General features: G+C 41.5%; 1 pseudogene; it reads right to left on the bottom strand.

Moving 5' to 3' along the window:
* Nucleotides 1-2: 2 nt before the first annotated feature.
* On the bottom strand, nucleotides 3-27,813 carry LOC115104399 (collagen alpha-1(XVII) chain-like; annotated as a pseudogene).

The following is a 27,813-nucleotide window of genomic DNA, read 5'->3' as shown; positions in this document are numbered from 1 at the left end:
TTTGTTTCCTCAGTGAGTCTATAGCAACAATGTGAACCTTAAGTTCCACTTTGATTAAATAAACCAAGCTTTATTTTTAGAAAGTGATACCAGTACATTCAAAGAAGATTTTGACAATGGTTTGAGTTTTGTTCGATACGAAATGTGTTTTTCCTCAAGTACAATAACGATAATGGTACAAAAGCTATTGAATAAAAATAGCACACCCCTATTTGTCACATAGTTGAACTATTCTTGCTATCAACATGCAAGGAGGTGAATTAGAAACATACTCCAGATCAAACACTAGTAAAAAAAAAAAATAGATCATAAAGACGTCTTTGACACAACATAATACATCAGCGCATGGAATTACTGTCCTGTTCAACAGTTTCTCCTATAGAAAACGATATATTTACATCGGTAATGTCTCCAAGGCATTAGGTCCCCACACATGTATGCTCATGAGTCATGACATATTTCATAGGACTTTCATTCAATTCATTCACCTTTTTAATGGGTATTTAACACTCATATCATCTCAAACACCAACATTCCTCCTCCTTCTGTGCGTCACGAGTGTGTGTTCTCCTGTGGGAAAATGAGAAATCTTAATGAAGCCATATCTCTTTTGCATAACTAGGTCAGATCGACACATCATGCATAGCAGGGACACTTGTATTGAGGGTACTATCATCCTAGAATGGATCCTACTGTAGCATCATGCTTAAGTATGTTGGTAAAGGGAAAACTTGAGTAGGTTCTCTGTGATTATCATGACATACCTTCCCCCCCCTTCCCTTTTCCACTCCAGACCAGGGAGGACTGTCCTTCCTGGGATTCCATCTAGTCCTTGTCAACCAGAATTCAGAGTGAAAGTGTCACAATGGGACTGATTGTATGACTTTGTCTTGCCTGAGTCGCTTAACACAATGGTTTACAAAGACCTGGCAAATGATCAAGAGCGCAACTCTAAAGATTTCAAAGGCGTAATGGAACAAAAAGGTACCTCTCTCGCCTTTGTGACCTGTATGTCCTATGTCCCCTTTCTGTCCTGGCCTTCCAGGGGGTCCCACAGTGTTTCCATGGGCTACGGATGATACATAAGGTTATTTCATATAAAGCCCCACCAATGTTCAATCGTGACAAATTGGACTTCACACTTGGTACTTTTCTTTATTAAAATGTATCATGTGAAATAAAGTACCAGTCAAAGGTTTGGACACCGACTCATGGGTTTTTCTTTATTTGTACTATTTTCTCCATTGTAGAATAATAGTGAAGACATCCAAACTATAAAGTAACACATGTAGTGTACTGTAGTGAACAAAAAAAGTGTTATTTAATTTATGTTTGAGTTTCTTCAAATAGCCACCCTTTGCCTTGACGACAGCTTTGCACACTCTTGGCATTCTCTCAACCAGCTTAATCAGGGAGTTACCTGAAATGCATTTCAACTAACAGGTGTGCCTTGTTAAAAGTTAATTTGTGGAATTTCTTTCCTTCTTTATGCGTTTGAGCCAATCAGTTGTGTTGTGACAAGGTAGGGTGGTATACAGAAGAAAGCCCTATTTGGTAAAAGACCAAGTCCATATTATATCAAGAACAGCTCAAATAAGCAAAGAGAAACGACATTCCGTCATTGCTTTAAGACATGAAGGTCAGTCAATCCAGAAATGTTGAAGAACTTTGAAAGTTTCTTCAAGTGCACTCGCATAAACCATCAAGTGCTATGATGAAACTTGCTCTCATGTGGACCGCCACAGGAAAGGAAGACCCATAGATACCTCTGCTGCAGAGGACATGTTCATTAGAGTTACCAGCCTCAGAAATCAGCAATTAACTGCACCTCTGATTGCTGCCCAAATAAATGCTTCAAGTAACAGACATCTCAACATCAACTGTTCAGAGGAGACTGCGGGAATCAGGTCTTCATGGTCGAATTGCTGCAAAGAAACCACTACTAAAGGACACCAATAATAAGAAGAGACTTGCTTGGACCAAGAAATACAAGCAATGGACATCAGACCAGTGGAAATCTGTCCTTTGGTCTGATGAGTCCAAATTTGAGATTTTTGGTTCCATCCGCCGTGTCTTTGTGAGATGAAGAATAGGTGAACGAATGGTCTCCGCATGTGTGGTTCCCACCATGAAGAATGGCGAAGGAGGTGTGGGGGTGCTTTGCTAGTGACACTGTCTGTGATTCATTTAGAATTCAAGGCACACTTAACCAGCATGGCTACTACAGCATTCTGCAGCGATACGCCATCCTATCTGGTTTGTGTTTGGTGGGACTATCATTTGTTTTTCAACCGAATAATGACCCAAAACACACCTCCAGGCTGTGTAAGGGCTATTTGACTAAGAAGGAGAGTGATGGAGTGCTGCATCAGATGACCTGGCCTGCACAATCACCAACTCAACTCAATTGAGATGGTTTGGGATGAGTTGGACTGCAGAGTTGAGGAAAAGCAGCCAACAAGTGCTCAGTATATGTGGGAACTCCTTCAAGACTGTTGGAAAAGCATTCCAGGTGAAGCTGGTTGAGAGAATGCCAAGAGTGTGCAAAGCTGTCATCAAGGCATAAGGTGGCTACTTTGAAGAATCTCAAATATATTTTGATTGTTTAACACTTTTTTGGTTACTACATGATTCCATATGTGTTATTTAATCGTTTTGATGTCCTCACTATTATTCGACAATGTAGAAAATAGTAAACATAAAAAACCTTTAGGTGTGTAGGCGTGTCCAAACTTTTGACTGGTACTGTACGTTAATGAATTGCATTAATACTGTATTATTCTCACCTCTGATGTATTCCACAAGGTCAGTGGCGTTACTATGGGATCCAAAAACACGGCTGAATCCTGGCGCACCGGGAGGGCCAGGGGGTCCTGGGGGTCCTTGAACAACCTGTGACTTCTCCAGCTGAGACCGGTTCTCAACCACGTCCCTCAACAGACCATGGTCTGCGGGATGGGAAACAATCAAGACCAGAGATAGCATATGCATTTACATCCAATGACCAGCAAACGTAGGACTCTTCATTCATTGACGATGGTCGCTATCTTTACTTATGAACATCTGTGTCCCATTGGCATAGAAATGTAATTACTATGCCAATGGGACACATCCCAATTCAAGTCAATGTGCCATTCCTTTGATCCATTGTCATTGGAAACAAATAAACTTTGAAGAATTGCATTTAAATGTTGAGTTAAAATGTGTCTAACTCTGAAAAGTATATTGTAGCGCTGCGATGACAGTATTGGATATTCAGTTTCACTTACACTTGATGTAGTCAGTCACTCGGACCGCTATATTGGAGTAGTCTGTCTCAGTCTCAGCCAGCCTTCTTCCCACGCTGGTCCTGTGGTCGAAGGCGTGGCCGTACACAGAGCTACCCTGCTCTCCCTTGTGTCCCTGGGATCCAGGGGAACCTGGGGGGCCTGGAGGCCCAAACATTCCCCCTCTTATACCATCACCTGGGGAAGATAATACAATTTGCCAGTTATACCCACTGATACCCACTGCTCTAGGGCAGTAACTCAATGCCAAGGGTAAATTATTGCTTTGAAATGAACGGGAGTCCGTAAAATCCCCTATCAATGTCTATTTTTCATTTTAATAAGTAACCTTTTTATCTTGGGGAGGACATCCATAAAGTGATGTAATTAGGGTAACCTATTGTACAGGCTCAATGCATTTCAAGTAATATATTAACTTTTATTGCCTGGTTTAGACCTACAGGGTGGATAATGGCAAACTAACTATTTCTGTACTGTTGTAACTCTAGGAGTCTTTGGATAGTACTGTAAAACCATATCATTATCCACTCAGTAGAAAGCAATTTATGAAACCCTTATTGATTTGACCATACTCACTCTGTATGTAGTCCTTGACCTCCTCTAGCCTGTTTCCAGAGCTGCTGTAGGGGGCCTGTCCTGAAGGACCGGCAGGGCCTTGAGGGCCAGCAGGGCCTGGGACACCAGGTGGACCAGGAGGCCCCTGAGCGCCCAAGACGCCACTGTATTCAGCATCTAGAAAGGAAAGGCGGAACTGACATCAGTCAAACTGTTAATAGGAATAAATATGCAGACTGTCCAGTAAGTCATTCTGGCTCGAGACCTACAGCGCATTCAGAAAGTATTCAGATCCCTTGACTTTGTTATGTTACAGCCTTATTCTAAAATGGATTAAAAAACGAAAAGAAAAAAAAATGTCTCATCAATCTACACACAATACCCCACAATAACAATGAGAAAACAGGTTTAAAAAATTTGTGCAATTTATTACAAATATAAAAACAGAAATACCTTATTTACATAAGTATTCAGACCCTTTGCTATGGGACACTCGAAATTCAACTCAGGTGCATCCTGTTTCCATTGATCATCCTTGAGATGTTTCTACAACTTAATTGGAGTTCACCTGTGGTAAATGTAATTGATTGGACATGATTTGGAAAGGCACACACCTGTCTATTTAAGGTGTCACAGTTGACAGTGCATGTCAGAGCAAAAACCAAGCCATGAGGTCAAAGGAATTGTCCGTAAAGCTCCGAGACAGGATTGTGTCAAGGCACAGATCTGGGGAACAGACCAAAACATTTCTGCAGCATTGAAGGTCCCCAAGAACACAGCGGCCTCCATCATTCTTAAATGGAAGAAGTTTAGAACCACGAAGACTCTTCCTAGAGCTGGCCGCACAGCCAAACTGAGTAATCAGGGAAGAAGGGCCGTGGTCAGGGATGTGACCAAGAAATCAATGGCCACTCTGACAACTATCTCTGCAGCACTGCACCAATCAGGCCTTTATGGTAGAGTGGCCAAACGGAAGCCACTCCTCAGTAAAAGGCACATCACAGCCCACTTGGAGTTTGCCAAAAGGCACCTAAAGACTCCCAGAACATGAGAAACAAGATCCTCTGGTCTGATGATATCAAGATTGAACTCTTTGGCCTGAATGCCAAGTGTCACATCTGGAGAAAACCTGGCACCATGGTACTGGCAGCATCATGTTGTGGGGATGTTTTTCATTGGCACGGACAGGTAGACTTGTCAGGATCAAAGGAAAGAACAGAGCAAAGTACAAAAAGATCCTTGGGGCAGCAAGTAGCTTACTAGTTAGAGCATTGGGCCAGTAACTGAAAGGTTGCTGGATCGAATCCCCCAGCTGACAAGGTAAAAGTCTGTCATTCTGCCCCTGAACAAGGAAGTTAAGCCACTGTTCCCCAATAGGCTGTCATTGTAAATAAGAATTTGTTCTTAATTGACTTGCCTAGTTAAATAAAAAAAATCCTTGATGAAAATGTTCTCCAGAGTGCTCAAGACCTCAGACTTGGGTGACCTTCCAACAGGACAACAACCCTAAGCATGCAGGCAAGACAACGCAGGAGTGGTTTTGGAACAAGTCTCAATGTCCTTGAGTGGCCCGGACTTGAACCCAATCGAACATCTTTGGAGAGACCTGAAAATAGCTGTGCAGCGACGCTCCCCATCCAACCTGACAGAGCTTGAGAGGATCTGCAGAGAAGAATGGGAGAAACTCCCCAAATAAAGGTGTGCCAAGTAGGGCTGGGCGATAAATCAATATCAATAATTATCGAGGTAATTACTTCCCTCAATAACGATATAAAAATGTTTGGATTCATTTTTGATAATGTCGATATAGAATAATTAGGTCCAACAGTCCATTTCACCTCTGTGACGCAGCAGGAACGTGCGGAGAAGTGACAATATGCACGTGGAGAGGTAAACGCCCACTAAAAACCACTTAGCACCTCGAGTGATGGAGTCACCACTATTAACCACGACAAATGAATCATGTAGGCAAAAACAGTGGCAGGGATAGCCATGGAGAATGAGCAGCTTCCAACGAAGAAATTATTGATACACAGTTTTAAACTGTTTCAGTAATTTGGAAGTGGTTTAGCTTTTTGAAGTCTGACAAAGAGCAGAGCAATGTTCGGTGCAAATTGTGCCGTAGACAGGTGGCTACGAAGTCTGGTAATACGACAAACCTTTTTCAACATCTGAAGCAAAATCACTCTTTGGAACATATAGGAAGTTTGAGGTTGCGCCACGGTATTGATAAACGCCCCTCAAGCACCAGCCAATCTAGGGATGTTCATCCGAAGCAGTCAACACAAGCAAACATCGAAAAGACAAAGACATCACAAATGCTATTATGCATTGCATTGCTAAGGACATGATGCCAATTAGCACAGTCGAAAAGGAAGGTTTCAAGAGGCTTATAAATTTAATTGACCCCAGGTACGTGCTCCCTTGCCGCAAACATGGAACAATTTTCCTTAAATATAATTTTATGTACTTCACATAATACATTTTTTAAACTTTTATTTAACTAGGAAAGTCAATTAAGAACAACTTCTTATTTACAATGACGGCCTATCGGGGAACAGTGGTTTAAGTGCATGGTTCAGGGGTATAAAGACAGATTTTTACCTTGTCAGCTCAGGGATTCAATCTAGCAACCTTTTGGTTACTTGCCCAACGCTCTAACCACTAGGCTACCTGCCACCCTAAACATAATTTGATTAATATCGTGATAATTATCGTTATCGAATGAAAAAATATATATAGATATCGAGATAATTTATTTGCCATATCGCCCAGCTCTAGCGCCAAGCTTGTAGCGTCATACATGCCAAAGGTGCTTCAACAAAATATGAGTAAAGGGTCTGAATACTTATGTAAATGTGATATTTCAGGTTTTTATTTGTAACTAATTAGCCAAAATGTCTAAAAAACAATTTTTTTATTTGTCTTTATGGGATATTGTGTGTAGATTGATGATGGAAAAAATATATTTAATCCATTTTAGAATAAGGCTGTAACGTAACAAAATGTGGAAAAAGTCAAGGGGTTTGACTACTTTCTGAATGCACTGTATGATAGATGATTGGAATATAATGTGTGGCCAAAACCGTGTCCTTTAGCTCTTGCAGAAAAAACATGTGCTAAACGCTAATGTTAGTATAAATTCCGTAGTCAGAACTAGGGTTGCAAAATTCCAGGAACTTTCAATTCCTTTCCAGGTTTTTCTGATGTCCCGGTTGGAGGATTCCGGACTTCCTGCTTTTCCCTTCTGATTCCGGACATCCTCCAGCCAGGGTTTTGAAAAAAAATTGAATTTATTGAAAGTTCCCTGAATTTTGGAACTCTAGTCAGAGCTCTTACTTTGCAGAAGATAAGAGATGTCACTGTAGGACCCAGGTAGGCCTGGTGGGCCGGGAGGTCCAGGGGGTCCGAGCATGCCCACCATACCCTGCTCTGATGACAGACGGATGCCACAACCAATCACAATCCTGAATTCTTATCATGTGACCATTTTAAATCAATTGAACTACTTACCGCGATCCATCTGTAGGTCCCGGCCCACCATTTGGGAAACACTTGCACACGCTATGGTCAAAGAAGCTAATGGTGTGTGTATGAATCTAAATGTGAATCTGACATGGCTGTGTCACAGTGATTCCTTACCATTCATTAGATTGAGGACTCGTCCAGCCACCTCATGGGTATTAAAGCCATAGCCTCCTCTCCATGGGATCCCTGGGATGCCAGGAGGTCCAGCAGGGCCAGGAGGACCGATGACGTAGGGTCGCACTTCCTCCCCTGAGAGGGGTACGGATCAGGCAAGGGCACTTCACTGACCATTGACTGTCTCATGACACAATGTTATCTCTTTATTCCGTCCCGATTATCAACATTTGTGCTCAAACATCTGACTTACTCTGTAGAAGGCTGATGATGTCATTTAGCGATGTACTGCCTCCACCTGGAGCGCCAGGCGGGCCTGGAGGTCCAGGCACCCCACTAGCAATACCTCCACCTGAATTGTCAACAGAACTATTAGATCCAGGCAAACATACAATATGATATACTTTATATATGTAATGCTTTTGATAAGATGTTGGTTTGTCTGGACTCACTCTGGATGTATGCGATGACGCGACTAGCAAGGTCGTCCACTGACTCCACTGATCCGTCACCAGGGGGCCCCGGTACACCTGGAGGACCCGGAGGTCCCGACATGTACTCCCTGACACCATCGCCTCCATGAAGGACAACACAATACACAAGTTACTGCACTGCTAAACAGTAGCGTAGAAAAGGTTTTAGATTATCAGGCACCATTTTAGTTAGCATCAACTACGCAAACAACATCGAAATCCTGTTTTGTCGACCATATTGGCCCACGGAGGTCACGTACGCTATCAAATATTGTAACGGTCTTTGGATGGACGTAGTTTAGGCCCAATCCTTTTCATTGGAGGTAAGAAGAACAAGCAGATCATCTCACTCACTCTTGAGGTATTCTGTGATGTATTGGCGGACGTCCGGTGTTCCAGACCCAGGTGGCCCATCGCGGCCGGGAGGTCCAGGTGGACCTGGCGCTCCAGGGGAACTCCTGGACGATCCACCACTGGAGTAGCCAGGGATTCCTGGAGCACCTGGAACGCCAGCCTCACCTAATGAAGATATAAGTTGGCTTAACTTACACAAAGGATCCACATTGAGTGATAAACATTGTTGAAGTGATGCTCCAGAGCTTTTGTATAATTTTAGCCAGTAGATTTGAAAATAGTGCTCACGAGCCAAAACAGGTTCCAGTTTGAATTATTTTTGCGATTCGTATGATATGTTACGACTGTATCTTTAAAGGGGTGTAAGGGTGTACCTTTTGGACCCGGTTGCCCCTCGGGGCCCTCTGGACCTTGGGGCCCTGGAAGTCCACTGTCCCCTTCTGGTCCTGGACCTCCAGGTTGTCCCTGGGGTCCAGGGAAACCTGGGGAGAAAACAATACAATGAACAATACAACATATACCCACAAGGATCAGGCCACAGGTGTAGGCTTGGATGTTTAACTATGCCTCTGGTAAATATTTGATCCACCCACCGACACCGGGATCTCCGGGAACTCCTGGTAAACCGGGCTGACCTGGGTCACCTGAAACATTGATAAAATTGCATTAAGGTCGACATTTTAAGTCTATCACTAAGTCTGCCATGTAAATAGTATGTGATTGAGTCAGTTCATAACCTAATATGATATCAATCCATCCTTTTGACATGGACATGCCTTTAAAATTGCTTACCTTGGTAACCCTGGGGACCTGGTTTGCATTAGGAAACAATAAAATGATTTACAAGATGTTTGCACATAACCTCTGTTTCAACCAAATTGACTATGATGAAAACACAAATGGTATAGACAGTGAGTTGGACCCCTCTGTACCTGGTGATCCCGGAAGGCCAGTTGGGCCAGCAGGTCCTGGTGGCCCAGCGAAGAAGGTTCCTGAAAGACAACACAGTGTTACACTACAACACTACATTGCGTTACATTACGTGACCTTCCATATCATACCATATCATATGGGGTGGCAGGTAGCCTAGTGGTTAGAGTGTAGAGGAGGCAGGTAGCCTAGTGGTTAGAGTGTAGAGGCGGCAGGTAGCCTAGTGGTTAGAGCATTGGACTAGTAACTGAAAGGTTGCAAGATCGAATCCCCGAGCTGACAAGGTAAAAATCTGTTGTCCTGAACAAGGCAGTTAACCCACTGTTCCTAGGCTGTCATTGAAAATAAGAATTTGTTCTTAATTAACTGACTTGCCTAGTTAAAATAAAGGTCAAATATATACTGATCAACAGCTTCTATCTTTGACAGTAGAGTCATTGTGATTGTGTTGAGTGATCAGATGGTAACAGTATGGATAGTGTAGTTTTGGTAAGGGCCACCTACCTGAGTTGGGCACGAAGCTACCTGGCTCTCCCTTATCTCCTCGGGGGCCGGGCACACCAACACCTGTGGGAGAAATTGGTCAGGTTGACTTGAAATTCATCAAAATGGTTTGAAAAGGAACTTTGCAACATGACGCAAACCAGTTCATACAATAGCTTAATTATTTTACAATATAATTTCAATATAATATTGTACATTCTTCTCAGGTAGAAATGTTATGGCTTACCTGGTACACCTGGCTCTCCTTGAGGACCTTCAGGACCTGGGGGACCCTTACCTGCGAAGGAATAAGGTATGAATTAGCTTTTTAAAAAGGACAGAATCCATAAGAAAAAGGAATCTGAACTAAATAAAATAAAACAGCTATCCGTCCAAAAATACATTGAAGTGCATGGAGAATGAACCACATGGCTTACCTAGAAGACCCTGTGCACCTGGTTCTCCTGGGGGCCCTGGAGGGCCAGGTGGGCCAGGAAGACTAGCCACAGGTGCACGTCCTGTTGTAAGGGGTAAAGTAAGTTTAGAGGTAATAAGAAAGTCATACACTAAAACAAGAACATATTTTCAGCCAAACATACTCACTCTCTGTGGTTTCCACAGTCTGTACAGTAATACCAGGCTTTCCCTTCTCTCCCTTCTCTCCTTCCTCTCCCTTTTCTCCCCTGGGACCTATAGAGACAAAGACAATGAACAATCAAAGGGAAAGTACGTACAATATGTAGACCCTGGTGTCTCATTGGATATCTGAGAAATAAGTCTTACCAGGCGTCCCAGGAAGACCAGCAGGGCCAACAGGACCTGAGGAGACACAACAGAAGCACTGAGCACACAGCTTACTGTACCTGAAAGTCTATGAGGAACTTCATGAAGATCTCCAACATCTAGATCTTCATCCAGATCTGGTCAAGGCGATACAGTGTTTACTCAAACTGTAGAGCAACGTCTTAGAACAGAGGTTCCCTAACTTTTTATAGTCCTGTACCCCTTCAAACATTCAACCTCCAGCTGCGTATCCCCTCTAGCACCAGGGTCAGCGCACTCTCAAATGTTGTTTTTTTGCCTGCTACACACACGCTATATGATACATTTATTAAACATAAGAATGAGTGTGAGATTTTGTCACAACCTGGCTCGCGGGAAGTGACAAAGAGCTCTTATAGGACCAGGGCATAATAGTCAATCATTTTGCTCTTTATTTAACCATCTTACATAATGAGAAGGGTGTGCTTGAAAGGATGCACATAACTCTGCAATGTTGGGTTGTATTGGAGAGAGTGTCAGGCTTAAATCCTTTTCCACACACAGTCTGTGCCTGTATTTAGTTTTCATGCTAGTGAGGGTCGAGAATCCACTCTCATATAGGTACATGGTTGCAAAGGGCATCAGTGTCTGAACAACACAATTTGCCAAGGAAAGAAACTCTGAGCGCAGCCCGATCCAGAAATCTGGCAGTGGCTTCTGATTAAATCACATTTTCACAGAACTGCCTGTTGCAATTTCAATGAGGCTCTCTTGTTCAGATATCGGTAAGTGGACTGGAGGCAGGGCATGAAAGGAATAACGAATCCAGTTGTTTGTGTCGTCCGTTCCGGGAAAGTACCGCTATATCACATTTGACATTGTCCGTAAGCTTGAGTTCATTTGCACACAAAAAACAATATAACGATGAAAAGACCTGTGTGTTGTCCTTGTTAATGCAGACAGAAAAGAGTTCCAACTTCATAATCATAGCCTCAATTTTGTCCTGCACATTGAATATAGTTGCGGAGAGTCCCTGTAATCCTAGATTCAGATCATTCAGCGAGAAAAAACATCACCCAGATAGGCCAGTCGTGTGAGAAACCCGTCATCATGCAAGAGGTCAGACAAGTGAAAATGGTGGTCAGTAAAGAAAACTTTAAGCTTGTCTCTCAATTTTATAAAACGCGTCAATACTTTCTCCCTTGATAACCAGCACATTTCTTTCTGTAACTGTCAGACATTCCCTTGGCAGCAAGAGCCTCTCGGTGGATGCTGTTGTGTACACAAGTGGCATCGGGAGCAACTGTTTGTACATGCATTACCACTCCACTATGTCTCCCTGTCATGGCTTTTGCACCATCAGTACAGATACCAACACATTCTGACCACCAAAGTCCATTTGATGTCACAAAGCTGTCCAGTACTTATAGTAAATATCAGTAAATATCCTCTCATGTTGTCCTGGTTTCCAGAAGAGGATGTCTTCCTTAATTGACCCCTTGATCCATTTTTCATTTTCCAATGGTTTTGTCTTGTCTTCCTACACACCTGGTTTCAATCCAATTTATTACCTGTTGTGTATTTAACCCTCTGTTTCCTCTCATGTCTTTGTCAGAGGTTGTTTATTGTTCAGTTTTGTGTTTGCATTGGTGCGCGACGTGTCCTCGGACCCATTTTGTTTTATTATTATTCATAGTTTTGGAGTTGTTTTATTCACAATCATTAAACAACTCCGTTTCATTCAGTTTGATTCTGCTGCTCCTGACTTCCCTGCCACCTATACACACAACTCTGACAGTATTTGACATTGTGTTTTTTTTGGTGTTTTTTTACATTGTTATTTCGCTGAACACTAGATGGTTTAATTTTATTTTGGGCAGTGAAATAAGGCTACTCACGCGAGAGAAAAAACTCACCCAAATGTATAGCCTTGTTGGAAAATATAAATGTACTATTTGAAAATGTGAAGACATTTTTTTTGGTAAAAAAAATAAATATATATATATCATTATTTAATTTTTAAAAAGTGAATCACGTTTTTGTTTGTACCCCTGTCAGCATTGCACATACCCCACATACCCCAGTTTGGGAATACCTGTCTTAGAACATTTTAGAATTTAGAGCTTCAGTACCAACCTGAGAGTCCAGGGGATCCGGCAACACCAGCGGGTCCGGGGATGCCTGGAGGTCCGGGGATGCCTGGAGGTCCGGGGATGGCAACCGAACTGGAACCAGCTGGAATTCAAACAGGAGATTGACCAATGACCATTCATTACTTAAGGATATGTGATGCTGTCCTACTGTGGACACTGTACTATAAGGTAATCACAATACATTTTTACAGCTGTAGATGTAGAGTGCCTATCCACCAGTGTAGCGATGTATCTAATTCGCCTTGTCGTTTCCTCTGACTTACCTGCATTGATGATTCTACCAGGTTCTCCAGCTTCACCTAGAAGATAACATGATGATAGATTGAATGAAAGCATAATCCTGTTTGACTAAAGATAGGGGAAGTATGTAATAGGTACATTACCTTTACCTCCAGGCTGACCTGGATTACCTGGTATACCTGGGGTAGAGGGGCAGGGTTACAAAAATGTTATAGCCTACTGTACAATATTGAGGAACCATGCATCTGAAATGTAAATCAAGGAATGATTTTGCATCAAAGAGTCATACCTGGTGGACCTTGAAGCCCGGGAATGCCTACAGTGGAAACAAGTGGAAAATGTATGTTATTGAAATATAAATAGTGAATACTAAGCATCGATGGGTGGATGGATATGTGGGTTAATAAATTGATTGATTTTACCTGGGAGGCCTGCATCTCCTGGAGGTCCTGTTGGTCCTCTTGGACCTGGTAATCCATCCGATCCCTTGTCACCTGGAATGATAAAGGTATCAATTATCCGGTAAAAATCTCAAAGTTGTTATATGGACAACTTGATTTTCCTACCAAAATATATTGTTGTGGATTCTATCGACAAAAGGATGCTGTTGTTCTTACCTCTAGAGCCTTTTTCACCGTCAGCCCCGGGAGCACCTGTTGAATAACACCCACACATTCAGAATTGATAAGAGTGAAGAATTTCACTATTACGGTGTCTATATTGAGATAATAACCTGAGATTATTCTAGCAGCACAATCTTTTCTTTGCTACTCTGTTCACTTACCTGCGGGTCCTTTGGATCCCTTTGTTCCGTCTGGTCCTGGAAGTCCTTTTTGACCTGGGTCACCTATGATGACGGAGAGGGTGCATGACCACTATGAAATGTGCTTACTACTCATTTTCACACCAGTTTACGTATGTAGTGCATATTTCTCTCAATGATGTGTTTTCCTAGAGAAGGAGGAGAGAAGAAATAAAGAGACACAACGTTCTGAATCCCATGTGATTCTAACTATTCAGGGCAGACAGATACACACCTGATGTTCCACGGGGTCCTTTCTCTCCTGACTCGCCCTTATTTCCTGGAGGTCCAGCTGGTCCCTTCTCTCCTGGACGAGGAGAGAAACAATAGGCTGGCTGATATGATCGTTGTTTGATGCTGCAATATGTAACTTTTTGGGCGACCTGACCAAATTCACATAGAAATGTGAGTTATAGATCTGTCATTCTCATTGAACGTAAGTCTAAGAAGTGGTTGGTATGTTCTATGTGCTCAATTTATATGTTTCCATTCTTAAATTCCGTTTTTGTGTCTTTTACTTTCAGTTTTTCAAACAGCTATTGAAAAGATACAGTATTTCACAGAGGTTTAGATGGCACAATGATTCTCTACACAATTGCTTGTTTTGTCACAAACTGAAATTAGGCGAACTATTAGATGTTTTGCAACCAGGAAATGGCAGAGCGACTTCTGCATATTACAACCTTAAAGCTAGAATCCTCCATTGAAACAAAAACAAAGCCACCTCCCCGCCCCTCTTTCACTAGAAAAAAACAAAGGGATGGGGGCTGGAGAAATGTAAGCACTCTCAAATTCATAGAGAGCAGGATGTGTATCAGTATTACTTCCATCCCTCTCCTCACCCCAACCTGGGCTTGAACCAGGAACCCTCTGCACACATTGACAACAGTCACCCTCGAAGCATCGCTACCTATCACTCCACAATAGCCGTGGTCTGTGCAGAGCAAGGGAAACAACTACTTCAAGGTCTCGGACCGAGTGTAGTTACATTTACATTTACATTTAAGTCATTTAGCAGACGCTCTTATCCAGAGCGACTTACAAATTACCAACTGAAACGCTACCAGTGCGCACCGTTAACTAGCTAGCCATTTCACACTGGTTACAGATGCAAGGACTGACCATCCATAGTATCAAATGTATAGTTTTCACCATGTTTTGAGGCTATACAGTCTTTGTTTACATTTACATTCTTTACTAAAATGTTAGCAAAGCAAGCTTATTCATTAGGCATAAATAAGTTATATTATTCCACAGTCAATGGGAATCATAAATGTTTAAGTTGAAAAAAAAAATGGATGTATCAACTAAGGTTTCTAGCTATATTTGTAGTTTTCTCTTTGTGAATCTAAATCAAGGAAATAGGCCTGCAACAACACAGTATTGTACATCATCTCAACAGGTCGGTCTGGAATACCTTTCGGTCCTGGAGCGCCTCCTTCACCTCTGAAACCCTGTGGGCCAGGAGATCCTAAAGAAACGTGACAAATACACAACTTTAGAAATCGCACGCTTGTGTCTTCTTCCAGTACAATGGTACACGGAAAGGGCAAAGAGCACTCACCTGGGATACCTGTAGCACCCTGACCACCCACTGACCCTGGAAAACCAAAATAAATACACTTTCACAACGGCGGCCAACAGTTACAGTCTCAGTGTTGATGAATTGCATTTACATTTGAGTAATTTAGCAGACGGTCTAATCCAGAGCGACTTACAATTTGAGATAGTTTAATGTATCTCATCAATCTAGACGTATTTCCTGCATTGATGATGACCTTTGGCCTTACCTTTAGGCCCAACAGGCCCAGCAGTGCCAGCAGGTCCGGGGCCTCCGGGTTCACCAGGAGAACCTATGGCATCACATAACATTACTTAAGAGCTTGAACAGGAACTCATCATTTAAATATCTACATTTTATGGATTTTTTTCTCTGAAGATATACTGTGACGCCATCAAATACACTAATGAACATACCTTTGTCCCCTTTCTCTCCAAACCCTGGAGGACCAGGCTCTCCACGTGATCCCGTTGGTCCTTCTCGGCCCCTCTGGCCTGGGGGGTCCTCCGCACCAGCTTCACCTATTCACAGATGAGAAGAGATGCAGTGTGGGAGTGAGAGTCTATACAATACATTTCTCATTTGTTGCAAGATTGAGATCTTGTCATTTTAAGTCAAATTGTGTCCTTAAGCATTACCTGCATTTCCTTTAGGTCCCCTCGGGCCCTCCTGTCCACTGTGACCCATCTGACCTGGAGGACCTAAGGAAGAGAAGCCGAACATCAGTCTGCTATCATTCAGCAGATGATTATTTCCTGTAGCCACTCCAGAATAAAACTAATAGTTTGTGTTCCTACCTGGTAGGCCAGGGAATCCATTATCACCTGAAATAAATGAATGAATTCCATTTGTACAGTATAACTCTAACATGTACAGTATTTGCTGTGTGACATCATTGAAATGAAAAGTAGGTCTAAGGCTCACGGACCTTTGACTCCTGGAGCACCTTGGTCACCTGAAATAAAACAGCTGAAATGTTAATCAACAGACACAGCCAAAACTTGCTCTGCCAATACAGTTTGTTTCCATCTATGGATGGATGGATCCATCTACGTATGTTTCCATGTCCATGCAGTGGATGCCCTACAGTACCTTTGGTCCCAGGCTCTCCTCTCGCTCCTTTCATTGAGTGTGCAAGTGTTGCTGTAACAAATAAATAAAACATGTTGTCAATATACAGAATCCAATAAAAACCACACATGTATAAATCTTTCAAAAATATTCATACAATTCACACGTTTGCATGATTTGGGATTTTTGACTGAATCATTCCTTTGTTTTAATGGTTGAAAAGCTCAACATATACCCACAAAACACAAGGCTGGTGCACAGTGTAAGTTCTGGTTCTGTACCTCGTACAGTATCAGACTGCAGCTCAGTCCTGACAATCTGCTGTACTGTCCTTTGCAGAGCTACAGAGTCTTGGCCTTGTCCATTAGCTGATCCTGGACCTGCTCCTGCTGCCACTCCCAGATTGATACCATTATCAGAGCGGAGCAGTGTGGTAGAGGAGGTAGAGGAGGTCTTGTCTATGTACGCAGACCCCAGAGGGTCTATGATGTTGATGGCAGAGGAGGAGGAGAGGCGACTGGAATGGGCTGAGGAAGAGCTGGAGGCTTGTTCCAAGGCATCCACACGAGCTTTAAGACGTCTGACTTCTTCGGCTGTAAGTGGTTGGAAGAGAAAGAGGGGGGGGGGGATTGAGAGGGAAACAGAGAGAAACAAGGACAAAGGTTGAGTGAGAGAGAGAAGCGAGAAACAGATAAATACAGGAGAGAAAGAGCAGAGGAAAAAACAGAGAGAGATTTACTTCGACACGGACGTAACTCTAGCGCTCTATGACAGAGGCAACTGCCCCAGTGGCCTACAGCTCCGCTCCTCCTCTCTTACCCAGGGCGATGAGTCCCAGGAGGAGCCCCAGGAGGAGCAGAAGACCCAGCAGGAGGCCCAGCAGCCACTTCCACCAGGAGCAGCAGGACCAGAAGCCCAGACCTCCTCCAGACTCGTCCTTACACATCTCTGACCGAAGAGAGGGGTAGAGGACAGGGGGCTCAAGAACCGGCATCAGTAGAGTATCATGAAGAATGCATAAGAATAGGCACTTAGGGCTGGAGATTGTTACGTTGGGATTCAGTCATTTCAATTTCAAAGTAAGGTTAGACTATACCTGGATAGGTTGCTTTGTCTTTCGTTGACACTTTCGTCAAGGATCCAGCTTTTAGAAAACAGCAGTGGCAGAACAGTGTGTTAGTAACACAAGTCAAGGTGTGGGGAAAATGTCTGTTCACTTCCGTTATCTACCGTTAGTTTCTGTGGTTCTGGCTGTAGCTGTCTCCACAAAGCTGGACAACTTCTTCTTCTCCTTCTTCAGTGAGTCCTCAGAATAGGCTAGAAAATGTGAAAAGAGAAGTTGACTTCACCATAACTCACAGACAACGGCTAACACTAAGACAGTGGGACTGTAGTATGTTATTGGGCATGGAAACATTTAAGATCTGATAGGACTGGTACCATTTTTCCTCAGAAGGTTCTTCTACTTGAGCAGACAATTGAATATTTAGTCAATATTATGTATTTAGTGAAAACCCTCCTCTACGTGTACATTTCTGATATTCTCACGTACTGGATTGCAATATTCCGGTAACTTTCCCCCAATTCCCATGTTTCTAGAAATCATGTTATGAAGATTCCCAGAATAAGCAGGGAATCTGGAATCTTCCAACCAAGATTTCATGAAAACCTGGGAATTTTGGGAAAGTTACCGGAATTTTGCAAACATATTGCTCTTACAACAACCTCTCCCTCTACGTCAGCAAGACAAAGGAGCTGATCATGGACGACAGGAAATGGAGGGCCGAGCACGCCTCCATACACATCGATGGGGCTGTAGTTTAGAGCTTCAAGTTCCTCGAGAGCTTCAAGTTCCTCGAGAGCTTCAAGTTCCTCGGCGTCCACATCACTAAGGATCTATCATGGTCCATACACACCAACCCAGTCGCGAAGAGGGCAATGCAACGCTTCTTAACCCTCCGAAGGCTGAAAATATTTGGCACGGGCCCTCAGATCCTAAAAGCGTTTCACAGGTGCACCATTAAGAGCATCTTGACAGGCTGCATCACCGCTCGGTATGGCAAGTACTTGGCATCCACCAACAAGACGCTACAGAGTGTAGAGCGGCCCAGTACTCCCGAGCTCCCTGCCAACCAGGACCTCTATACCAATTGTCTAAAACTCCAGCCACCCAAGTCATAAACTGTTCTCTCTGCTACCGCATGGCAAGTGGTACTGATGCACCAAGTCTGCAACCAACAGGACCTTGAACAGCTTCAACCCCCAAAACATTAAACTGCTAAATTGTTGGTTAAATAGTTAGCCAAATAGCTACCCGGACTATCTGCATTCAGCCTTTTTTGTTGTTGACTGATCACATTTGCTGCTGCTGCTACTGTTTATCATCTATCCTATTGACTAGTCAGTTTATTCTTAGTTATATGTACATATCTCCGTCAATTACCTCGTGCACATCGACTTAGTCCTGGTACCCTGTATATATATAACCATTATGTATGTATTATTACTTGTATTATTACGTATTATTACCTTTTTCTATTATTTTTCCATTTCCTTTCTCTCTGCATTGTTGGGAAGGGCCCATAAGCATTTCACTGTTAGTCTACATCTGCTGTTTACGTAGCATGTGACCAATAACATTTGATTTGGTTTGCGTGTCGCCTACCAATAGCAGTGGCAGCAGAGGAGAACTGTTTGCCGGTCTCTTTGGCCATGACGAGTCTCTCCGTCTCCTTTTTGACGGGAGCGTTCTCTTTCTCCAGCAGCATGAATTTGTATTCTTTGGCCTCTTCACTGGTGGGACTGCTGGGCGCCACTGAGAAATAGGCAGCAAAAAATATTCAGTATGAACTGGTATGTGTCATGAGTACATGATACGATAGAGTAGGAGAGGATATCCTTTTACTGCGGTGGGCTAAATCAGGGTCACACAGAGTGTTTCTTGGTAGTCTTAAACACATCTACTTTGAAACAAAAGTATACATCTCGCACACAAGGTTATGGGCTTTAAAAAAAAAGACACCTGTACCATGTCAGATATAGAGTTGAAATGCATTACATTTTGTGTTTGCATCCCAATATTACACTTCAAAAACATCAAAAAAGAGGACAAATATGAATAACATTCCACCCATGAGGCAACTAGAGGGCGATTTGGTAATTTGACTGCAGGAAAGCGCTATATTGTCTTGGTGCTGCTGCTGCTTGTACATATATACATCAAATCAAATGTTTTATGTCTATGGTTGCCGAATTGTTATCGATGCAAAACAAAGTATTTTGGACTCACCTGTGGTTGTGGACACCCCTGTGCTTGTGACATTTTTCTGCACACCATAGACTGTCAAGAAAGACATGCAGGGTGAATTTAACATGATTTAAACATGCGTGAAGTATAACTCCCACAATGAACATGGGCATTATTCTCTTGATCCCAGTGGATGTCTGAACACTCAACACTCCAGCCATGCCTGTTTGTGCGTTGACTCCATTCGCTGTTAGGATACCGCCAGTGGTGGTGGCCAGGTTATTCTGCATACCGTGAACTAGAGTTGGACAAAGGAGAGAAAACATTCGATACACTACTACTACTGAAAGCACTGGATTGGTGTCGACATGGGCTAGAGGGAGTTCCTATAGACCAGTAGGGATTGTCAAAAATGGCAAAATACTTTAAAGATCAATGTATCAACATTTTGAAATATATTTAATTAAAATACATGTATTTTGTATTTTAAAATACCGAACTACCTTTGCAAGTAAACGGCCCAAACAGCAACAATATTCTCAGCAACGGAGAGAGAAACGTTTCACCTGCTATGACTGTGATATGTTGTTGTTCATCTCCCTTAGTTGAATACACTGACTCTAAATCACTATGGAAAAGAGTGTCTGCTAAATGACCAAAATGTAAATTATGTGAACATACTGGCTATTATTATTGGCCTTGTTCCGGTAGAGCTCATTAGAATAATACTCAGAATGCTTTGCAATTGTTCATTTTTACATATACATTTATATTTAGTTAATTGATGACACCATAGTGCCATCAGACTTCTGATACCAAGGCAGGGGGAAAGGGAGCCACAAAGTTGTGAACCAATATAAAAACGGCAGTGGTGGGAAAAGTACTCAATTGTCATACTTGAGTAAAAGTAAAGATACCTTCATGGAAAATGACTCAAGTAAAAGTGAAAGAAACCCAGTAAAATACTACTTGAGTAAAAGTAAAGATACCTTCATGGAAAATGACTCAAGTAAAAGTGAAAGAAACTAAAATACTACTTGAGTAAAAGTAAAGATACCTTCATGGAAAATGACTCAAGTAAAAGTGAAAGAAACCCAGTAAAATACTACTTGAGTAAAAGTAAAGATACCTTCATGGAAAATGACTCAAGTAAAAGTGAAAGAAACCCAGTAAAATACTACTTGAGTAAAAGTAAAGATACCTTCATGGAAAATGACTCAAGTAAAAGTGAAAGAAACCCAGTAAAATACTACTTGAGTAAAAGTAAAGATACCTTCATGGAAAATGACTCAAATAAAAGTGAAAGAAACCCAGTAAAATACTACTTGAGTAAAAGTAAAGATATCTTCATGGAAAATGACTCAAGTAAAAGTGAAAGAAACCCAGTAAAATACTACTTGAGTAAAAGTAAAGATACCTTCATGGAAAATGACTCAAATAAAAGTGAAAGAAACCCAGTAAAATACTACTTGAGTAAAAGTAAAGATACCTTCATGGAAAATGACTCAAGTAAAAGTGAAAGAAACCCAGTAAAATACTACTTGAGTAAAAGTAAAGATACCTTCATGGAAAATGACTCAAGTAAAAGTGAAAGAAACCCAGTAAAATACTACTTGAGTAAAAGTAAAGATACCTTCATGGAAAATGACTCAAATAAAAGTGAAAGAAACCCAGTAAAATACTACTTGAGTAAAAGTAAAGATATCTTCATGGAAAATGACTCAAGTAAAAGTGAAAGAAACCCAGTAAAATACTACTTGAGTAAAAGTAAAGATACCTTCATGGAAAATGACTCAAATAAAAGTGAAAGAAACCCAGTAAAATACTACTTGAGTAAAAGTAAAGATACCTTCATGGAAAATGACTCAAGTAAAAGTGAAAGAAACCCAGTAAAATACTACTTGAGTAAAAGTAAAGATACCTTCATGGAAAATGACTCAAGTAAAAGTGAAAGAAACCCAGTAAAATACTACTTGAGTAAAAGTAAAGATACCTTCATGGAAAATGACTCAAGTAAAAGTGAAAGAAACCCAGTAAAATACTACTTGAGTAAAAGTAAAGATACCTTCATGGAAAATGACTCAAATAAAAGTGAAAGAAACCCAGTAAAATACTACTTGAGTAAAAGTAAAGATACCTTCATGGAAAATGACTCAAGTAAAAGTGAAAGAAACCCAGCAAAATTCTACTTGAGTAAAAGTAAAGATACCTTCATGGAAAATGACTCAAGTAAAAGTGAAAGAAACCCAGTAAAATACTACTTGAGTAAAAGTCTAAAATTATTTGGTTTTAAATACACTTACATATCAAAAGTTGATGGAATTGCTAAACTGTACTTAAGTATCAAAAGTAAAAGTATAAATCATTTCAAATTCCTTATATTAAGCAAACCAGATGGCACAATTGTATATTTTTATTTTTATTGACCGATAGCCAGGGGCACACACATTTACAAACAAAGCATTTGTGTTTAGTGAGTCCGCCAGATCAGAGGCAGTAGGGATGACCAGGATGTTCTCTTGATAAGTGTGTGAATTGGACCATTTTCCTGTCAAAATGTAACGAGTACTTTTGGGTGTCAGGGAAAATGTATGGAGTAAAAAGTGCTTTACTTTCTTTAGAAATGAAAAACATATATATATTAAAAGTCAAATAAAGTACAGATAACCCAAAAAACAACTTAAGTAGTACTTTAAAGTATTTTTTACTTTACACCACTGCAAAAAGGGTATAGAAAAGTATTTTGTGTTTTAAAAATACAAATTACCGCTCTCGAAAGTATCTTATCACGAAATACATTGGGGTGAAGTTAAGCCCAGTGTAATACAAACGACTAAATACTCAGAAAGAATTTAAATACATATTTGAAATACATGTAATACAAATACTGCCCGTCTCTGCGTAGCAGTCACTTACTTTCACATCTGTGAAGGGAAGGAAACAAGTGGACACTTTGGGAGAAAGGAAAGATTATTGGGACGCACCGATAGAGAGACGATAGATGTTGAGGGAGATGTTTACCAGTGCTAGAGGCAGAGAGTCCAGAGTTCATGGATGTAGAGCTGAGGGCCAGGTTGTTCTGAAGCCCTGTGGCTGTAGAAACATTGATAAACACCCACATCGATTGAGTAACACCCACAGTAACATATACAGTATTCATTGACAATGAGAAAATTAGGAGACATTTTCTTTTTTATACTTTCTTGTGATTCTTGTGTCGCGCACAAATCGTGTTCATTTTAATCATGTGCTTTTTATCTCTTGGACTAAATCTGTTCAGTTATATAAGTAGCTTTGTTGATGGTGTGAAGGATTCAATTCAGATTACATTTCTGTTGGCACTATTATCACTCCGTATCATGCAATTCTTATTAGAGTAATTGTGACTGTATATTTGGTGATGTCTATTGCTGACCTGTGAGTGTGATATAGGTGAGTGTTGGAGGGTGGAGGTGGGGGACAGGTTGATGGTGTTGCTGTGGTAACCATAGCCTCCAGCTGTGGGGCCTGACCACATGTAGGAAGGCATTCCTAAGTCCAGGGTGGCGCTGTCGTACTGGCCTGGGAGAGAGGGAACGGGTTACTGGTTTTATGTATGTTAAGTTAAGTTAAGTCAGTTAAGAACATATTCTGGCCATCTAATGCATCAGTGATTATTTATGTACGTATTTACTTGTGTAATTACTACTTATGTACCTATTCATTTATTTCAGAGTGCATTTAAACATTTATTTATTACAGCATTTATTAATTTACCTAGTTTTAATCATGATTATACTGGTGAGGGTGTGTACCTGACTGGGATCTGTTTGGCATGGTTCTGGTCTCTACGCAGGCCTTCCTGGGAATAGGGAGGGTGCTGGTGGGGGAGCGAGGGGGGCTGATGCTGCTGGAGCGACTCCCCTTCAGCAGCCGCTTCACGTCTTCCAGCTCCGTCCCTACACGCCACGGTGGAACAGACTCTGGTGTCATTTAAAGTCACTTAGGAAACGTACAGTGTGCAGGCTTTTCAAAAGTGTTTTAATTATAAAGACAAATTTTTATCCAACTGTATTTATCGTATCTTCAAGCATCCACGTTCCATTTCCTTTCCACGTTTTCTGACTGAGTCTTATTGTCTCCCTATTTGTTGAAGTCAAACTAATATCATCTTGGTCCACGTGTATTTTCTAGGGCAGATCGGGTGAGTCATAGGTTAGTGATAAGAGCCCGCGTGGTACTAGGCAACTCACATCTTTTGGCTGTGGGAGAGGCACTCTGCAGTCTGCATCTGATCTCACTCTCTGGAACAGGACACACAGAATAGAATATAATAGAATAGAATATAATAGAATAGAATAGAAAAGTATAGAATAGATAAGAATAGAGTAGTGTAATCAGATGTGTTCTATTTTATTCAAATGCCGCTTCTTAAAATTGCAAAACAATAATAAGTGCATTCTGCAGTAGTGTATGTATGGTCTGATTGATGGTGCTGTGCGCTAACAGCCAGTACCTCTACTGTGGCTCCGCCCTCTGGTGGGTGTACTGGCAGCTGCACTTGCTGCAGCTGAAACAATCAATTATCAAAAATCTATTATGTCATTTTTAATATCCACTTTTATTAAACATAGGAATTAAATACATTTTGAAGTCACATTTAAGATTGGTAGTTACCATATTCTCTCCTTGTGTATTCCGGAGATGAGTTTCCAATGGATCTTCCTGAATACACGGAAGAAAAACACCACTATTGACGACTTTTCCTTCTTCGTGTCATAACTGAAGTCATACTTCAACTTCCTAATGATATTCTTAATGACATTATTATTGACATCTGCACCTGTACTAAAGAGCATCAGAGGACCTTAGATCGGGCCAGTAGTTTCCTGACCACATGACATGACCAAGAAATGGTTGCACTCCCTCGCTCAGACGTTGCATGCGTCAACCAATGGTTACGTGCCACGTCATCGACTGTGTCATTGACTGACAGATTGCTATAACATACGATGTGGTTAGCTAATAGGTAAAATACCTATCCAGGCATTGTAAGATCTACTAGGCATCAGCAACACCTGGGCAGAGAAAAGCGCCCGATATCTGATCTTAGACCCCAGAGGTCATGTGGTCAGGAAGAAATCCTAGCCCTGGATATAAGGCCACGTTCATAACCAAATGGGAAGGTGGTATTTACCACATATGACTGGGAAAAGTCCACTTGAATGCCCCTCCAACTGGTAATTGCTAGTGGGAACCTCGTCTATTATCCCTGAGCTTCGACTTCTCCCACATGCTGACCTCTGACATCTACTAAGGAAATGACCTTGATAACAGCATTTTCAGCAGTTAAATGCAACAACAAAACATTATTAAAAAAAAGCAATCTATTAATATGGTTTTTGAACCCTATAATTAGTTTACAAGCATGATAGCTGTACGTTTAGTTTATGGTTGACGCAGCTTGTTGGCCATTAGCCAATCTGTGTTTCTCAATGAGTTCAGAGCATGCATTGAATGCACCCAACTGGTATTTACGGCTTCATAACTGGTAATTACCACCTTCTCACTTGGTTATGAACACAGCATATGAATAGGGTTAACCTTTGACCTTGTCACTGACCTTCGTAGCCCATGGAGCGGGCGGTCATGGTGGTGGTCATGCTCTTTCTCTCCGTGGGGGTGGGGGAGAAGCTGACAGCAGAGGATGCAGACCCCTGTGCCCCGCCCCTCTTCACGCCTCCTGAACCCGCCCCTGCCGAGGAGCTGTAGTTGGACCTGGTAACCGTGGAAACGGTCGCAGAGCCCAAGCTGCCGGCCGACATTTTGGCACTAGAAGAACCCCCTCCTCCGATTCCGGTACCAGAACTAGAGGCAAAACCAGAACTAGAACCAGAACTGGAACCAGTGACAAAACTGCCTCCTCCTGCTCCTGCTCCTTTGGAACTAGAGACAAAACCAGAACTGGAACCACCAGTAAGGGAACCAGTGAAAAAACTGGAACTGGAGCTTGACATAAGACCCCCTCCAGAAATGGAGAGGGAGCCGCTGGTTTTGCTCGCCCCAAACTATGCCCCAGAGGCCCCTGAAGACCGAAACGCTGCGCCAGAGGCCCCCAAAGCACCGTAGGATACAGAGGGGGACTCTATAGTGGTACTGGTGGTTGATTTGCTGACGGATCCCCCTCCGTACCCAGACTTAGCTCCACCCCCAGACCCGGCTGCAGCAGAGGAGGATACTAGCACCGAGCTACTGCCTCCTGTGATGGCTCTACTGGTAGACTCTCCTCATCCAATAGAGAGCAGCCCACTCCTCGAAGAGAGACTACCTGAGGCTGGAGGGGGAAAGGAGAAAAATAATGATTAGAACCTATTCAGAGTGGAGAGAGAGTGAGTCTCATTCAGTACATTTAGTTCTTGTTTGCTTTTCTAAAGTCTACAGACTTTGCCAGCAGGCATGCCAGCTAAGATAGTTATACAAGCTAGCTACTCTAACTTGAAATTGCTTCATGGTAGCTAGTTACGAGGTTGGGAAATTGGGAACCTATCTGAGCTAGCTGAAGCCAACTTCTTAAAATTGCCAAGTGGCTAGTGGTATTAAAGAGAATAAACAAACAATCACCAAGAAGTATATATATATTTTTTTATGTAGGACGAATCTCAGGGGGCACTTGCCCCTTGTGCCCCTTATGGGCATGACGCCTCTGAATGTAGCTTAGCTGTCTATATATCTATTGAATCCTATAGGTAATATATCAGTTACCATAAGAGTTCTATAGGAGCATCTAAGCTCTTTCGTTGGAATAGTTTAGGCTGTGATTGACAGTACAAGAAAAACTGTCTTTTACAGGATTCTGACTGTCTTCCAAATGAGCAGGTGTTAAAAAAACTGGCACACTGTGCCAAAAAAAGAAAAATGACATCTAGATTTAGAGTTAGTGATTCCCTCTTGTGGAGAAATGAGGTACTGTCAAAGACCAATGCTGAGGTCTTGGGTCCTGTTCAATGATGGAAAAAGTACCCAAAAGTCATATTGGAGTAAAAGTAAAGATAACTTAATAGAAAATTACTCAAGTAAAAGTGAACGTCACCCAGTAAAATACTACTTGAGTAAAATTCTGAAAGTATTTGGTTTTAAATATACTTAAGTATCAAAAGTGATAATATAAATGTAAAATAATATAAATCATTTAAAATTCATTTTTTTAAGTAAGCCAGACATCACCATTTTCTCAGGGATGTTATCTTGATAAGGGTGTGAATTAAAAAAAAAAATGTCCTGTCTTGCTGAGCATTAAAAATGTAACAAATACTTTTGGGTGTCAGGTCAAATGTATGGAGTAGAAAGTACATGATTTTCTTTAGGAATGTAGTTAAGTAAAAGTAAAAGTAGTCAAAAATATAAACAGTAAAGTAAAGTACATATACCCCCCAAAACTTAAGAAGTACTTTCAAGTATTTTTACTTAAGTACTTTACACCATTGGTCCTGTTTGAATACTTTAGAAATGTATCCTCCTTTTTTTTTCAGAGATCTATGAGTGATTGAATAGGTGCAAGCACAATTACCACCCATTTATTTCACCATTCCAACCATTCAGATCTGTGATTACATCAAGGAAAGTAGGAAGGAAGGATGCATTTCTGAAGTGATCGAACAAGGCCCCAGACTGCTGATAATGATCATGAATAATCTTCACTACCAATAATTATAGTATGAAAATATATATTTTAATGAATTATAGAAACTCAACGTTCGGATGGACAGAGGATGAATTCATATTTATGGGATATTATAATCACAGGTACATGTAGTATGTATAAATTATGAAAACCTTCAGAAAGGACACAACTCACTTGGCGGCAGTGATGTCAACCGGGTTGTTGTGGTTACTGTTTCTTTGACAACTATGAAAAAAAAAGATACATTGACAATTCAGAAATAGGTTTCATGTTCAAATGTATTCCTGGCCAACACACTTGTAATAATCTATTTGAAGAGTACCAGGTTCAATATCACGGTACACTGCAATAATGTGTTGTGGCCGATAGGTGATATCTATAGATCATATTTGGTCATTGAGAACGACTACAAAAAGACAAATCTGTATTTGTGTCATTCCAAACCTTCAGCGTGTATCAAAATCAAAGCAAGCTTCTATAAAGCCAAAACAGCAAAGCAAAATGAAACGTATTTTCTCTAGAATATTCAGTGACCTCTTACCCTTGCCACTGGCACCAGCATTTACAATTTTGGTTGTCGTTAGATTGTCCAT

The sequence above is a fragment of the Oncorhynchus nerka genome, linkage group LG21, assembly GCF_034236695.1.
Source record: "Oncorhynchus nerka isolate Pitt River linkage group LG21, Oner_Uvic_2.0, whole genome shotgun sequence".
Taxonomy (NCBI): Eukaryota; Metazoa; Chordata; class Actinopteri; order Salmoniformes; family Salmonidae; genus Oncorhynchus; species Oncorhynchus nerka.
The sequence above is the reverse complement of the archived record's forward strand: the minus strand, read 5'-3'. Positions and strand labels throughout refer to the sequence as shown.